Consider the following 18333-nt stretch of genomic DNA (forward strand, 5'->3'; position numbering starts at 1 on the left):
TATCATTCTCTTGAAATAAATGTGTTTTTTTCTTGAAAAAATACCGGTTTCATATGTATACACCTGGTAAGTGCCTTGTTTAGTATCATTAAGTTCTTTTTTTCTTCTACTAATCTCATCGACTTGGAGGATAAAACAACTTGATTTATTAGACAGAACGAATAATTTATTCAGTGCTCACATTGAAAAAATGTAATTCCTGAGATTATTCAATTTTTAATTATACGAGGTGTGTTCAAAAAATAAGGTGACTTTATGGTTTTCTCAAAAAATATTCATTTATTCCTCAATATTTATGTTGTCCCCTTCAAAGTAATCCCCCTCAGACATAACACACTTGTGCCAACGCTTTTTCCAATCATCGAAGCACTTCTGATAATCATTTTGTGGTATAGCCTTGAGTTCTTTCAGCGATGCAGTTTTTATTTCCTCAATCGTTGAAAATCGATGTCCTTTCATGAGTCTCTTCAGTTTTGGGAAAAGAAAAAAGTCACTGGGGGCCAAATCCGGTGAATATCATTATTGAATTAATTCGACATCTCCCGAGGGATGGCCATGCGATGGATCTTTTGATCAAAATTAAGCAGTTTTGGAACAAATTTCGCTGACACACGTCTCATGCCCAAAACGTCCGAAAAGATAGCATGGCATGAGCCAACCGATATTCCAACATCTTCAACAACTTCCCTGATGGTAATTCGGCAATTTTTCAACACCATTTCTTCCACTGCTTGAACGTTTTCATTTGTTGTTGACGTGCTGGGACGTCCAGGGCTAGGTTCGTCTTCGACATCCTCTCCGCCTTCTTGGAACAGCTTGCACCACTTATACACATTTTTCTTACTCAGAGTAGACTCACCGTATGCAACTGTCAACATTTCAAGAGTTTTAGAGCACTGGATTCTATTTTTCACACAAAATTTAATGCAAACTCTTTGCTCCATTTTTTTTTAAAGAAGAAAATCGCCGAGCACACCAAACCCTTCTAACCTTTTACGCCTCTGCCAGAAAAACAACACGAGCTATATAGTCAAAACTGTAAATATATCATCGTGACGAGTGTAACAACACAACAAAACAAAAAGTTTAAAACTTGAATGCACGTAGCCCGCGAAAATTGAAAAGACACCTTACTTTTTGAACACACCTCGTATATTAATTTGATGTTTCTAATAACTGAACAATAGTGCATAAATGTTATGAATTTCATCAGCTGACTTAAGTTAACCTATAAATTTCATTCCAAACGCACGCGTTGACGGTAAATCAACAATCTTTCTGCCTTAAATTAACCTATAAAGTACATTTTACGTACATAATGCAGCTGACTTTCAATCAAGCACGTTATTTAAAGTCATGTTATCATCATCAGTTGATTTTCAACTGGCGGATGATGCTTTTGGTTACATCTGGTTACATCCTTTTGGTTACCGCCTTTTCGTACTGAAATTTAGACTCTTGTATTACTGTGTAGTGCATTGACCTTATCACTACTTATCACTATGATTAACGCAACTTATTCCAAGCCGAGAAGTCGAGAAGTAACCGAGAAATTGCATTTTAAGTGTTGTCCAGTAAGTTTCGAAATATTATTTACATTTAGTTAAGATTAATTAATTAGTTCATCTATTGTAGAATTTGGATCAATTTAGAAGAATTCTGGGGTAATTAGATAACTGTTATTCATCGTAAAATCACGAAAGTTATCTGTCCCGATTATTTGGAAAATTTAAATTGAATCATTTAGTATTATCATAAATCGAGGCGTCCTAACGGTAGGATGCCAACGCACGCGACACGACTTCACAGAACACGATTAAATTAAAACAATAACCGATAAGTAAGCGCTGAAAAGTCTTGCTCGCGAAATTGAGCAAGATGAAGCTAGAAGTTGGTCAAAACTAAAAGGTGCTTGCTCGCTTCTAGCTTCATCTTGCTCAATTCCGCGAGCTAAAACTTTCTAGCGCTAACTTCACGGTTAGCTTTTTATTGGTTATATTTTTATTTTAGTACCATCAAGTCGATCGCGTGCATTCGCATCCTACCGTTAAGACGCCTTGAAATATGTGATACACCTCCAGGAGGTTTCTTTATTAGGTGGTTTCCCCCAATCGAGTTTATCTGAACCAATGCTATAACGACATTTGGTAATGTTAAAGCGCAAGCAAATGCGGGAGTCTATTCATGAATTATCTTAACAAGACTTAATTGACTTAACTGGACCGACTAATTAATTTCGACTTTCTCAATTTACTTCCCTAACTGTGGTACCCGATTAAAATTGTATTATATTTGGTTGAGTATAAAGCAGCACAGAAAGAACTGGGGGTTCACTAAAGTTGCGGCTCAAATAAAAGAGTGCATCCTTTCGAACTTTAGCTCAAAAAGATACCTATAGAGAGCTAAAATGGTTGCTTTGGAGCGCACTTTCATCGAAAAACATGGAGGAGCATACACAGACTAAACGCTTGCAAAGTAGAGCTGGTAAGTTAGGACAAAGAGAAAAATAGGTACCTTATAAATGGGCTTAAATACAATTGTAATCCTGTAGAATACCAATTGAGGTGCTCATTTATCGTTTTGGGTTCGTTTTCAGCAAGTGAAGTTCATTTTTCTTGCAGCTCCTTTCGAACTGGAAAAGGGTTCTAATGGAACCCCCAGTTTTTTCGGTGAAAAATTGAAGTTATAGATTCTACAGTTTTTATAAAAGTCTTTTAGATGAATATTATGCAAATTCGGGGACATTTAGGAGAAAATCTCCGAACTGGGGACAGGCTGTGAAGCTTGAATTTGTAAAAAATCTATAAAATTGGTTAAATCAATCCAATTTTTCCAGGTCCTAGAAAGATTCTAACACAGATGGACTATTAACTCTGCTGTCCAAATATTTAGACGAAATAACAAGTATCTACAACACTAAATCAGATTTACGAACGAGCTTTAAATTGGTACACTTCGACTTTGATAACTCCAGAAAAGAAAAATGCCTCAATACGAATCACCAAACGTTCAATCAATTGATATTGACTTTCAAAAAGTTAAGTGTATTTTCAGTAAATTCACAGGCTTCCGAAGTCAAAAAAAAGCCAATTTTGCATGGCGATAGTGATTTATTCAAATCTGGAGAGTTAACAGCAGTAATGGGTCCATCTGGTTCCGGTAAAACCACATTGCTCAACACCTTGACTGGGTTTCAAAGAAGTTTTGAAGGCAAGATTACCTACCGCACCGAAAGTGACGAGTTAAGTTGGCAAACCTTTAAAAAGTACTCTCGATACATCCAGCAAGAAAATTTCCTTCACGCTTTTTTCACCGTCCAGGAAACAATGTCTTTTGCAGCAGAGCTCAAGATGGAAAGCAATCTGGATCGGAGGGCGAAACAGAAAACAATGGATGAAATATTAAATTCTTTGGGTCTGATGAAGGCTAAAGATACGCTTTGCGGCAATCTAAGCGGAGGTCAAAAAAGAGGTTTAGTATTGCTCTAGAGCTGATCAATAATCCTCTAGTAATGTTCCTGGATGAACCAACAACTGGACTGGATATTGTAGCAGCGATGCAGTGTGCAATCGTTTTGAAAAATTCAGCAAGGAAGAATAGAACTATCGTTTGTACTATTCACCAGCCTAGCACTGCTATTTACGAATTGTTCGACTATGTCTATCTAATCACTGAAGGTCGTTCTGTCTACCAAGGAGATCCTATGCAGAGAGTGAGCTTTTTTGGCAATGTTGGCCTCACCTGTCCAAAATATCACAATGTTGCAGACTACGCGGTGGAGGTGAAGTTGGAACTTCAATACTGCTCTACACATTCAGATGCTTCAAAGGCCTTTATGTTGGACGGCACAAAGAGTTTTTTCTGGAAAATTGTAGTTTTTTTATTGAAGATAAAGGCTAATTTTTTCGCTTAAAACCGGCAACTAGAGTAGAAACGCCCAGGCTTTCCGTGGCCACTGCGGCTCGCTACAACATTGACTCTACTTAGTGCTCACTAACCTTTTCTCGCATTGGGCCAGGCTTGTCAAGAAGTTCCTCTAAGACGGAAAGGATGCATTCCTCTGGAACTTCCCCAATGAATACTTCAAACCAGCTAGTGATGAACGGAATAATCCGACAATGCATCGGGGAAGGTCCAGAGAAATGTATCGTTTTCATCCTAGGGGCAGCAATTACTCCCCTTCGTTTCACCCTTTGCAGTGTTAAAACGGGTTTCTATGATCGCAACTTCAAAAAATCGGGCAATACGTGAAACTCCCTGACTAGTCGTACCTAACACGAAAAGAGGCTAATTAGCATTTAGCAGAGTCGATACTGTAGCGGGCCGCAGCAACACTGAATCGTTAAATAAAATTAAGAACAAATTTTCCAGAAAAGTTTCTCCGTATCCTCCAATATAAGGTAAAGCCACCAGTTAGTAACCAGCGACCAGTAAATGACACCCTGGATGAATTTCTTTATTGACTAAATATCTTAGTTAAAATCAAAATGTAAATGAAAGCTTAGTAAAAAGTAGCATGATTCAATATTAAATTGCATATAAATATTTGCGGGGAATAATTTTTAAAGCAGTCTATAAAAAATATTCAAAAGTCGTTTTAGTATCTTAAAATGAAGGTCAGGTTCGTTAACCAGCCATTTTGAATAAAAATCCAAAATTGAGCGCATTTTGAATATTTTTTAGACCACTTTTTGAAGATTCCAAAATTCTTTGTACGAATATTCATAGTATTCACAAAGACAAGCAATTTATCCTAATTATCTTTCATGATGAAACCAAAAATTAGCAGAGTTATAGCTTTTACAAAATTAAAAAAAAACACGAAAATGAACATTTTGAGCCAAATAAGGCAAGATATGAAAAAAGTCAGGAGAAAAATATGTTGCTTCTTGATTGCTCTAGAAGAATATCATAACAACTTTTTGAATTTTCTAGAAAAATCGAAAATTCAAATTTTGACAGCATAAAAAAATAATGGGAAATACATTTTTTCATTCAATAATTTGACAGTATTTCAAAGATTCTCAATTATCACCATAAAGCACCAACCAGCTAAGAATCTCGGCTGAAATTAATCGTACCCCCTCCCCGCACCCCCATAATCGAAGTTTTGTGGGTCCGTAGACAAAGACCTCTTGACAAAGTCTGGGTGACTGAGGTTAAGGATTTCATTTAGATGTTAAAAAACAGTAATGCTGCTGTATAGACCGTATGTGTAACGTTTAAATCATAAAAATAAAATTGGAAATGAGCAAATTCAGTTTTTGAAAAAACTGCAGAAGTTGCAATTAAATGTATAATAACAAAAGTTTTTTTAAATAGTTTGTGTACGAGTGTAAGGAATATACAAAGACCGAGTGCGTAGCGCGAGGTAAACACATTATTGAGCGCGGAGCGCAAAAACCAACAGTCCCGCGCTCTAGGCACGCTTACAAATTTTGACACGATCAAGGAAAATGTATTTTAAGAAGAAACAGTCGTGTTTGGTGTGACAAAAAATGTTTTTGCCATAAACTGAATTTTTTATCCAAATTGTCTCTCTAGTCCTAAATTAATACGCTAATTCGTTTCAAAAGGCATTTTCAAAAATATTCTAGTAACAAAATCGCCTACTAGAGTTTGAGCTTGTAATCAGTCGGACCGAGTTCCGACGGTTCCCTTTCGAAAATTGACAAGTCGATCAATGAGTTGCGCATGTGTGAGTCACGTATGCGTAAAGATGGATGCAAATGAGTTATGATAGTTGTGCTTCCTACGGAAGTGTTTACATTCAGTTTCCCTCTACTTGAGCACTGCCATCAAACGTGCACAAGGGTCACTAATCCGTTCACCCACTCAAACATCAATAATCATTAACAAGCAATGCCGACATTGCTGTCACTATTCACTTAGTATTAAAAAAGAATTACTTCACTCATACTTACAAAAACAAAAAAATACTTGATGCAAGCGTATCCAACAGTGAAAAGCTAAATCGTGTACTCTAGAAAACTAACAGTGTCACGAACTGGTGTCTTTAGCTTAAATGCTTGAGATCATCTGGTAAAAGTATTAAATCAAACCATACATCCATGTAGACCTTATTTGTCAAACAAATTTGTGAACTAGCATTTTAAAAGCGATCCTGACGAAAATAAAAAAGTGAATGAACTGAATGAAGTTAACATTTTGATTTTAAGTATAATAAGAAGACAGATTCAAATAATTTCAAATAGTTGACAATAATTTCTTCAACAGGTTATGTGTGATGAACATGGAAACTTCAACAAAATATTGGCGGCTGCACAAGACTCTTCTTGGAGGTAGACAGATGCGGAGATTAAAAAAGAAGAAAAAATGAAAATATTTAGTGTGAATTCGCCTTCTGAACTCAGAAAGGCAGTGATTATTTCCAAATACTGTCTGATGAGGTACTACAGAGACTGGCTTGGAACATTACTTAAGTTTTTAATTAATCTAACCAAAGCCATATTTGTAGGACTGACGTATTTTGACATTGGCATGAATGCTTTAAAGTTCAAAGTAATATTGGAATGATGGTATTTGTCTCTGTAAGTCTCTTTTTTGTTAGCATAATGCTCGCTGTTTTAAAATTTCCCTTTGAACTGCACATTCTTAGGAAAGAACACCTAAACGGCTGGTACAAAATAAGGACCTATTTTGTCTGCTTTCTTATCATTCATCTACACGTACAGCTTTTATTTATTACCTATTCTGTAGGTATTGTATTTATTATGACTAGTCAGCCCCCAGAATGGTACAGGTTTTTTATGTTTAAAATTATGAGAGTTCTGATTAGCTTCATTGGAGAAGGCACATGTCTAATTTATGGCACTATGCTTTCTCCACTTGCGGGAACTTTTGCAGGAATTGTATTTGGTGTAATATGCATTCCCTTTTGTGGTTATTTTATATTATTTCCTCATATGAGTCGATTTATGTACCATGTTAGTAAATTCATCTTCTCAAGATTTTTTCTGGAAGGCATACTTCATGCTATTTATGAATTCAATCGTGGAAAACTTGACTGTCCTAGCGAACATATTATCTGCTTTTATCGATATCCGAAATTTTCACTAGTTGCAGCTGGGCTTAGGGAGGAGCAAGTGCTTCTAGACACCGCGGTTTTAACCGGTCATGCCATCCTTTTTTTCATTCTTACATATATTTTCCTGAAAATGAAGGTATCGTCGATTTAAGTTCTCGGTTTTTAGGTATCTTGTTGGAAAGAATGTACTATTGAGCTTCAGATACAGATTCAGGATTTAGTGTTTTTTATCTCGTTTTTTATACAACTATAAGTACAGTGAAACCCTTAAATAGCCCTTCCTTCTATAGCCCTTCCGAGAATTGAGGTCGCGCCACGGATGGCAGTAAAGGGTGCTTCGGGGGTTGCGGTAAGCACTCAGGCGTGGCCAACCAGAAGCGTTGTGGCAAAGCACTCTATCTTAATGGCCTAACTACGTAAAAGCGTCACGACGTTCTAACAGTTAATTGAAAGTGGGAGATACTCGCGAATTAGCACCACGAAAAGTTAAGGAGAGCAACAGTGGGTCTCCGATGCCTACTGAAGCCAATGTGATTGATCGGATTATTTCGTTGTATGATGAAATAAACTTGTCATTGACAGCAAAGCGAGAGGGGGGAGAGGGGAGAAGGAAGGGTGAGGGAGGGAGAGAGAGAGAGAGAGTTTAACCTCGATGGCTGCGCGTGTTTAAACACTCTTGGTTTATTTTTAGAAACTGTCAAGTCAGCAGTTCGAGAGTTCGAATCATCAGAGTTGTGCGAATTTAAAAATAAATAAACATACAATTTCACAAATAAAATTTTTCTCTTTTTATATTCAAGTCTGAAAGTTTCAGGAACTGTTCTTAAAACAGTTCCAAATTTATCCATATATTTATCATAGAAATAAGGATTTAATGTTTCATTTTTTATCTCGTATCCGAGACCTAGCTACAAGTACGTGACTTCTTTACGGATAAATTTTGTCCATGTAGTTGGCGTCCGCATAAAAAGAGCCCTATGGCCGGTTCTAGTTTAGGAGAGTCTCACGTTTTCAAAGTAAAGGTCAAAATTATTATTTCCGGGTTTGAGGGGGTGTTGATAATGGGACCTATAATGAACCTATTGGGACTATACTCATATAAAACGTGTGCCCGTTGACTCGTTTTGTAACTCAAACTCGTTTTTTCAGACTTAAAATGCCGGGTGTCAGATTGGGAGAAATTATTTACAGCAGGAAATATTTTTTTCTTTCGTACGTGCCTCGAACGTTATTATCGAGATGACAATAAGCTTCGTGTCTTTCCGAGATTAGCCGTAGAGTTCCTTTTTCGTTAAGCGCTTTTAGGATAGGGTCAAGGATGCTCCTAAAGTAGGCACGGGGAAAACTTTCAGATTTACAACCTTTTGTGAAGGGCATCGGACGATCGGAACAGGTAGCTGACATCTGCGATTTAGAAAACACAGACCTGAGGGAAACTGAAGGTGACATTGTAAATAATAAGCTACTGTTTAGCTTTGGCCTAGGGGAATTGTGATTCGGGATGCGAGATCTCCAGCAGCATTAAACCCGTCGCGACCGAGTGCATCTCGAGCGACAGCCTTTAAGTGAATTGTACGTTTGAATAAATTACTTATCCATTTTAAATCTCAATTCTTTCTGTTCACTGTTAGTCTGTATTAACCTCGTTCCTATTGAGGAAAACATTTGGCGACCGTGACAGGACGTGGTTAATTATTTAGTGATTTTTTGTGAGATTTTGTGTTGTGTTGTGTCAAACATGGATAAGGCTAAGAAGAAAATGACGACTGACGCGCAGGATTTACGAAAGCGCTTAAGACCATTGATAAGACTTTTGCTTCTCTAGGGATAAATCATACGTGTACCATCGTTGCGTTCAGAATGCTGGAAGAAAGAATGCAAAAGTTAACTCTACTTTCGGACGCGGTAATGGATTTATTGATCGACGACGACACTGCCGCCGAAGAGCTGCTCAAAAAGAAGTACGAGGAGACTCGTGCATATTGGGAAAAGTTCTTGGCGAACAAGGTAACATATGAAAATGCAGTGGCAGAAGTCGAGTCCACGTCTAGCGCAGCGTCTATTGGAAATGTACAAAATGTGAACAACATACCTACTATAGTGCAGGGGAGAAAGACTTTAAAAATGCCGACCAAAGAACTGATAAAGTTTTGTGGCAAAATACGAGGATCCTGACATCGTGAAAGAATATCAGTTTCAGTACCTTATGCAAGGGATGACCCAAGATTCGCGCGCCGCCGAATTAGTGAAAAGCTTCTTTCCACCGGCTGAAAACTACGACAAAGTGATACACAGTTTAAAGAATTGTTTCGGTCGTGATGATCTACAAATTGAGGTGTATGTGCTCGAACTTTTATCATTAGTTTTACAAAACGCGCTTACGCCCGCAAAAAATGTAGTGCTTTCGACTGTTCGTGATAAGATTAAGTCACATCTATGAGCATCGGAGTCCTTGGAAGTGACGACAGATAAATGTGCCGCGATTTTGTTTCCGCTCGTGGAATCTTCGTTACCAAAGGAATTATTACGTGGATGGCAAAGAAGTTCAGTGCAAGCAATCGCAAGTAGTAAAAGTGACATAGACGAGCAAAATTATGTCTGTTTTGTAATTCTAGTGATCATGATACTGCATAGTGTGAAAAAAAAGATTGAGCAAAATCTGTTCACAAATGTCTTTCGGAAATCTAGCGCGCAGCGCGAGTGTCACGTTGAGAAGGTTTACCTCAAAGCCTACAGAGCTTTGATAAACTTAATCTTTGACCAAACTTAATTAGGTAGACAATTCAGAATATGAAGACGCATAAAAATACTAACATCTAAAAGAGATCTTTTTGATAAAGTTTTATTCAAGCATTTCAAATGCAAAGAATAAATATCCGAGTGCAAAGCGCGAGGTAACCCATTATCGAGCGCGAAGCTCGAATAAAATGATGGGAAAACCTTTTTTTTGAAGAATTCGAATAAAAATTTATAAGCTTCTTAATAATTTTGAAAGATTTTAAGATGATTTTCTGAAGGGAAAAATGGAAAACCTAAAGTTTTTAAAGCAAAATTTTGCCGTAATATAACATTTCAGAAAAAATTCGAGTAAATTTAAGATATATTTAGAAGTTTTGAAATGATTAAAAAACAATAAAAACTTATCAGATATTTTAGGACTTTTTTAAAATTCAGGAAAATAAACAAAATTCTTTAGGTTCCTGTAACAATTTCTTTCGCTTTTTTAATTTAAAAAATTAAATTTAGGAGAAAGATGAGAAAGATTTAAAAACATTTCCAAATATTTCCTTAAATTTTAAAAAAAGAGTAGAAGATTTTAAAGCAAAACATTTTCATTCGGCAACACTGAAGAATAAAAATTCAATTAAACCATTAAATTCCATCAATATAAAATAATATTTTTCTAAAAAATTAAAAATTGTGGATAAAATGTGTGGAAAACTGAATACTCATATGGTAAACTATCAAATGCCCTTAAATTAAAATAACTTTGAAAGGTTCCAAGTGAATAAATAAATTGTATTCAAGTCCCTAGGAAAATTTGTAATATTTTTAAGCTTTTTTGTACATTTTAAATAATTTTTGAAAATTTGAAGGAAAATTGCAGTCCGCTAAAAATATTTTCAAGAATTTAAGAGGTAATGTATAGATTACAAATATTTTATAACTTGGAACCATTTCCGAACATTCAAAAAATATGTTTTAATTCTGCAAAACTTCTAGAAGTCATAAATATATTTTAAAAGTGGTGGAATTTTTCCTATTATTTTGTAACATCCTGTAAAAAATAAATATTTTTTTAAAATCTAGATTATTTATTCGACATCTAAAATATTCAAAAATCTTTTCTAATTTTATTCAAATTCCGAGGAACTTTTGGAAGATTTTTCGGCGATTTTTTAAATTTACAATGATTTTTCAAAATTTCAAGAAAAATTCAAATCAATTTAAAATATTTTCATGGATTTGAGAGGCTTTGCATAGATTTGAAGTATCAAACACTTTGGAAGCATTTCCGAAAATTGATCGATAGTGTTTTATTTATTTCTATATCGCACTTTATCTTTAAATAATAATATTTTCATTTTGAGAACGTCTACTGAGATTTTAAAACTAATTGAAAATCTAATTTCAGCAAGAATATAAGTGCTCAGAAAATTTTAGCAAATTAATAGTTATTGGAAAATTGCCCATATAAGTCTAGTAACAGAACATGCTAAACTTCTTAATCATACTGGAGAGTTATGTACTGTCGGTAAAGTACCATCCCCTGATGATATAACAGATTCATTAAAAATAAAAATTATACTTTCAACTGTCATCCAAATAGGTTGTTTGTAATTATTTTTCATCACTGTTTTACATTTAGAATAAAAATGAAATATTATATTATATTTCTAGTAGGGGAGACCTTTCAAGTGAAAGTATAGAGTGACTAATCGCATTACTTTTAAATATTACCGAATTAAAAAAATGATTCTCTATTAATTCTAGTTAAATGATTCGATGGTACTACTAAATTAAAATTAGGGTTACTATTATTATGAGTCTATTATTTATTAAAATGATTATTATCCAATTTGGGATGCTCCATGTGGCGCTTCGTGTGAAAAAAGTTAGGAAATACAAAAAGTGTTGGTAAGACAGGAATATGGTCACGTGACCCACTCGTCACATGGCCTTAAAATAAAATTATGCACAAATTATGTTGAAAAGGTAAGATTGTAGCACCTAATATCCAGGTATTCGTGCCAAACATTTACCATCTTTTTGGGACAACTATATATTTTCAATATTAAAATGATAGACTATTACAATCTCGGAAAAGTTTCAAAGAATCCAAATTAGATATCGTTAAATAAAATTGTGCAACGATTTTTTTCTGTGTAAAGAAGGAAACAATGATCTTAAGTTTAAGGTTTATTGAAACATTTGACATAATGTTTATAAATATAGAAGAAAATGTTAGTTTAAGTAGCTTAAAATAGATCAAATTTTAAACTCAGATTAAAAATCATTCGTTCTCCGATGACTTACCCGCGTTTTCATTTTGAATTAAAAATATTAAACATAACCTCAACTTAACTGAATATATCATCTGATCGATATTTCATACCCTTTATCTGTTTTTCGTTCCTGTACTAACATTAAAGTTTAATTTTAAATTCACAAATAAGTTGTCAATTAATTCCTTAAATGAACATAAACAAATAAACTCCTCAAATATTTAGAGGGGTTATTTGACATAGCCATACATGTAATATCTCAGATATTTCAGTTGAACATTTTAGATGTTCGAGAGTAACAGCTCACTTTTTAAGATCTACAGATGCTAACTTTGAACATCTAAATTGTTGTATTATGGTTGAAAAAAATATGCTACCCGTGTGGAAATAATTTATGGCGCTATACTGTTCCTGCTTAGACCGCCACGAGTCTATACTGGCGCTATCTCGAGAAACTATGCTGGGGCGATGCGCAAATGTAACGCTCCAATCGACTAGCTGCTATCGACACCAGTGGTACTGGCGCGTTCTAATGAATCTAGTAAAATCTAGTAGTTCTGGATGTGACCTAGATTGCAAATATAATACTTATTTTTATAATTAAATCATTCCTCCCATAAAAGCACTATAAGCCATATTGAGAATATTAACAAATTGCAGATTTCTGTAAGAAAAATGGAATATAGCTCGTGTGTGCTTTTTTGGTAGCATATTACCAAATATTATTGATAAAAAAGAAAATGTTAATAGTAAATATTTTGAAACGTTCGGAAATTGCTGTGTTCTTAACATTTCGCTTTTACAATATATAATTGGTAAATTTTTGAAACCCTTTAAAGAGATGAGACAATTAAAATAACGCTTACAGGATTTATTTTGAAAGATTGATTTTAGGCTTAGGAGATTTCAAAATTTGTTTAAAATGTTATAACCAGGAGCCAACCTCAAAATTGAATTCTCTATTTACACTATAAATACTAGAATTCCATATTTTTTAAACCATTAGGGCCTATTCCTGCATTTAATCAAATTTTTATTCGAAGTGCAAAATTGGTTAATTTCAATAGCTTTTATATGATGCGTTTTTTTTCAAATTCTGGGGTTAGAATTAAAAAAACTCACCTCATACGAAAACTATTGGAATTACTCAATGTTCTACTCTGAAAACTAGATAAAAAGCTTTATTCATGAGGATATATTTAAAAAATAATTTCAATAAATTATTTTCTCGAGGGGAACCATGTAAAGCCCTCGACAGGTAAAACGGGTATTACAGCTATGAGTGCATGAAAGTACATTAATGTTATTATGCTTAATTATACTTAAATTAAAAAAATTAACAAAATTACACAGATGCAAACTTTGAAAAATTTCATTTCTTTCTGAAAAAATATAAAACATTTGGTGCCTTAAAAATTTGAAAAGAATTTTTCTTAAAGATTGAATTAATTTGAAATCATGTAAGTACGTTTAAAAATCATATGCAGGGTTGACAGGCTGGGGCTTACATACATGGCGAGTTGAATGCTACCCGAATTGCACAACAGCAGAGGAGAAGCCATTATACAGGGGTATTTTCATATTTCGCACCTTTAAAGTAGCATTCGGATCGGTCATTCGGCCAAGTCCGTGCATCTTCGGATGGAGTTTCTTATAGTTTCCATGGTTGCATTCGAAACTTCAAACGGTTATGTCCAGATTCACCTGTTTGCCCTAATGGCTGTCAGAAAATGTAGGCAATGTCAATTTAAAGTTTACGCATGTAATATTTCATTCACTTTATTTGAAACATATCCTGTCTATTCATAACACTCTTCGCCCACTGGAAGCGCAGAATATTATTACCATTTTATAGTATTTTTCACTCAGCAGCCATTCTACAATGTTATAAACACAGAAAAAAATTACGTTTACTTCTCAGTTCACATGTCTCACTTCATTATTAATTAAACACTTTTATTATTTGTAATTACTATATAACATAACCTATATTGTTTTGACACTTATATCCGTTTAAAGTTTGGAACGCAACCATGGAAACTATCATAAACTTGATCCGAAGATGCACGGACTTGACCGAATGGCTGATCCGAATAAAACTTTAATGGCGCGAAATATGAAAATACCCCTGTAGAATGGCTTCTCCCCTGCTAATGTGCAATTCGGGTAGCATTTAACACGCCATGTATGTAAGCCCCAGCGTGTCCACCCTGTATAACAAATCGAGCTTGAAAAACCTTTTTTCCTAATTTCTATAGTATCGGATGAATGCCGTCAAGCATTTATGATATCACACTCAGCGCGGCATCGTAGCTATGGGGATTAGGAGTTTGACTTATAAGCGTGCGGTGCATGCGTTCGATTCTCGGCGCTTGTGAACAGTTTAATAAACTGCGCTTCTCTTCAGTTATTAGAAATAAGTCATCTCTAGCCAAATTTAACAATAAGTTTAGTTTTAGAATAACGTGGGGCGTATAGTTACGAATTGAATGTCAATAAAAATACGAGAAAAGTATGAGTGTTTGTCAGAGGCAAAGAAAATGTATTTTACATTTGGATTAATATTTTCCTTCTTTCAATCAAAAATTTCTGGTAATAGATTATCGCGATGTGCTTGTTAAACTTTCTTACTATTGCAACCACAATAAGGCACTTCAGAATTTAAAGAATGATCAATTTTTTAATAGTTAAATAATATTTTATTTGAATCAACAAAATAACAAACCATAGCATATGCATTTGACCGAGCGCGAAAAAACCTTTTGATGTTTCAAAACAATATTTTATTGATTCAGAAGTATTTTTTTCTCAGCGTGTGAGAGACTATCTAGATTCTATAATGACCCTATTAATAGATCCTCATTGGGTTGCCTACTGATGACCTCGCTAGTTGACCGTGATGCTTTTGCTTGCGCCCTAGATAGATTGCCACTTAAGGGCCTCGATAGAAAATAGGAAATCTAGACAGGGCCTCCTAAGAACCAAGTTATCATTTCTACCTGGGTACCAGCATTTTATTCTTGTAATACTTTCAACGTTGAATATTTTATAAAAGGAATAAAACAGTATTTCAGATTCAAATGTAAAATTTCCAAATTTATTAATTTATTTTAAACGAAAAAATGTCTTTTCTGCTATAAAATATGGCTTTTTAACAAAATGCTTGCATTTTCAATAAACTAATAACATTTTTTACATAATGGTTGAATTTTCAACCTAAAAAGCTGAATTTCCAAAAAAAAGTGTCATAGTTTATATTCGCAGGGGTATCCACGCACTTTGCAGAATAAATTATTGTGTAACTCTGAACATATTTATGCATGTTTGGAAAAAACAACTATATTGTCCACGCGTAAAAATTTTCATAGTAATACATAGTCAATGATCTCGACTCGAGAAGAATCAAGATGTCAAGCCATTTCGAGCGCCCTGAGCACTTGGATAGGTGACCATTGACCATCTACGACGTGAGACAGCGGTTGTGGATTCAAATTTTGAAAAGCCGGCTAAACTCGTGAGGTGATTTTCTGCAGTTTTCCTCTCATCTGGCCAAATGTCTGGGCAAATGCGAGCACTTCGAATAAACTCGTATGTAGTCGCATTTTAATTAAATTGTACTAAAATTAATACATTTATCTTAAGCCCACCTTAGTAACAAAAAAGTTTTCAAGTGCGCATATACAGTGAAATTGAGTCGTCTGGCGGTATATTTACTCATGCTAAAGCAGTTAAATGATGCTTTAGTAATAAGGACGACCCGTGTATTTTATAGACCTTTGATTCAGAGGGGTTTTAAACATAAAAAAGCATATAGTTCCAAAAATTACTTTTGCGTGGACGGATAATTCCCATTGCATTTTAGAGAAAAATGTTCAACAGAAAAAAGAAAGAAAACAAACTTCTGAACAAATTTTGTGTAAAAAATAATCCGCTAACTTCTATTGGTTCCGAGTTATGATATATTGAAAAATTTCCATTTTTTTATTTTCCGCGAAAAATCACTAACTTTCAAAAAACACTGTGTATCTTTGCAAATAATTACTACACGGAAAAGTGTTCCACAGGTGAGGGAAACTAGACTCAATTTGATGTAATTACAAAAAAGAATAATATCCTACCTATTATAGGTCATGAGTTGGCCAAAGTTATCAAAGTTGTCAAAGTCAAAGTTGGCCATTTTGACCTGTTTTTACGGGCAAAAAATTGACTTTAGTTTTTTCCAAATAATTCCTGTGAATTTCAGTTTACGTTGATTGTGCCAGAGGATGAAATAGAGTCTACAAAAATCTGCGTATATCTAAAAAAAAGTCTTTTAGACCTATTATTTTGTGAATTGTAAGGTTTCAAAAATTTCATCTTTTTTTTGCATTTTTGCCTAAAAAAGAAGAAGTTATGTATTTGGAAAATACCTCAGTTCCTATGGATCCCACCACAAAGTTCCTAGAGAATAAATGAAAGTAGAGCCAGTTTGGTGTAAGTTAAAAAAAAGTGCACTCTTCATGCATACAGGCACCTGAGCGTACCGTAAAGTAGAACTACGGTCATATTTCGAATTTTTTTCACAAATACCAGGGGTATTAGTTGAAATTTGCCGGTTCTTTCAAAAAAGAAAACACTTAATCCTCAAGGGAATCTCAAAAATTTTTCATTTAAATTATTGACCATTTGGTTCTACGCATTTTGCCCATCTTTCTGGCAAATCATGGATACCATTCCAAAAAAACTTTTTCTCTTTCGAGGCAATCCATTCGACGAGCCATTTTTGACTTCTTCAAAATTGGCGAAGCGCTACTCTGCGAGTGAGTGTTCCATCGATGCGAAAAGGTGATAGTCGGACGGGGCGAGGTCTGAAGAGTACGGCGGGTTCGACAACATTTCCCAATTCAATGCTATTAATGTGTTTTTCACCACTTTACTATGTTGTAGGACAACTTTGCCATGTCTTCGGGCCCATTCCCGTCGTTTTTCGATCAACGCATGATTCAAATTGATAATTTGTTGTCGGTAGCGATCCGTATTCACCGTCTCACCAGGTTTTAATAACTCGAAGTACACCACACCACACTGGTCCCACCAAACACAGAGCATTGTCTTCCGGCTAAAGCGATTTTTCCTTGGAGTTCCCCGTGACAATTCGTTGCAGAAAAGATTTCCTTTCGAACCGTTCAATAAGCAGCATTTCATAAATGGTTTTTCGATTTTCCATTTGTCTATCGTTCAGTTGATGTGGTACCCATTTTCCATACTTTTGGATTTTTCCCACGGCTTTTAAACATAGGAAAATTGTTCCTCGGGTCATATTTAGTGTTTGTGCCAATTTTTGTTGCGATTGGGTTGGGTCTTCATCCAAGAACGCCTGCAATTCTTCATCTTCGAACTTTTTCGCTGCATCAGGATGTTCATTGTCCGTTAAATCGAATTCTCCACTTTTAAATTGACGAAACCATGTCTCACATGTTTTAATCACTGGAGCATGTTTACCATAAGTTCCTACCAGCAATCGATGAGCTTCAACTGCTTTTTTCTTTTGATGAAATTAGAAAAGCAACGAATGCCGCAAACGCGATTTACTTGGAACGAAACTCGACATATTTACTGAGGTAAACAACTATGATGCTATTATTTTGGCAGCATTGGAATTGTGTTTTTGTGAAGGTTGTTGTCCATAGAAAAATATGACATAGATGCCAAATCATAGAAAAGTATACATATCTCTAGCGACACCTATGAGTAAAACCGGCAAACTTCAACTAACACCCATGGTAAGTGTATATGATTCATTTATCATATATATAATATAATATAATTATTGGAAGAAATTAAGAAAAATGAAAAAATACTGAAATTAATGAAAATGAAAGTTTTTACCATTATACAGTTTTTATTCTTTTTTTAAATTCTTATTAAATATATAGTGCATACATTTTCTTACAAAAATTAATTTGTTAAAATGTTTAAACTGATCCAATTCGTTGAAAAACAGCCAAATTTTGAATTTTTTATGAATGTTGTTTAAACAATTAATAGTTCTTGTAAATTTAACAAATAACTTAGAAAAGAGTCATCGCAAAGACGATCTTAGTTAACTCTGTAAAAAAACTATGTTTATTAATGGAAAAACACTCAAACTCTGAATATGTTTATGAAAATTGTTTGAATGATTAAGACTTATTCTAAACTTACAGATTATCGTAGGAAATACTCATCGAAAGACATTCTTAGTTCACTCCGTAAATAAATTAAGCCTTTTATTTTAAAATAAGATAAACTATCAATTTG

At 34.5% G+C, this 18333-nt stretch overlaps 1 protein-coding gene across 2 annotated transcripts in view; it reads right to left on the reverse strand.

The window, feature by feature from the left end:
* The window catches only part of LOC117174377 (vacuolar protein sorting-associated protein 13D), a 277354-nt gene that overhangs the window by 186755 nt on the left and 72266 nt on the right, over positions 1-18333 (reverse strand). The window lies entirely within an intron of this gene.

This window comes from Belonocnema kinseyi, chromosome 6 (genome assembly GCF_010883055.1).
Source record: "Belonocnema kinseyi isolate 2016_QV_RU_SX_M_011 chromosome 6, B_treatae_v1, whole genome shotgun sequence".
Classification (NCBI taxonomy): Eukaryota; Metazoa; Arthropoda; class Insecta; order Hymenoptera; family Cynipidae; genus Belonocnema; species Belonocnema kinseyi.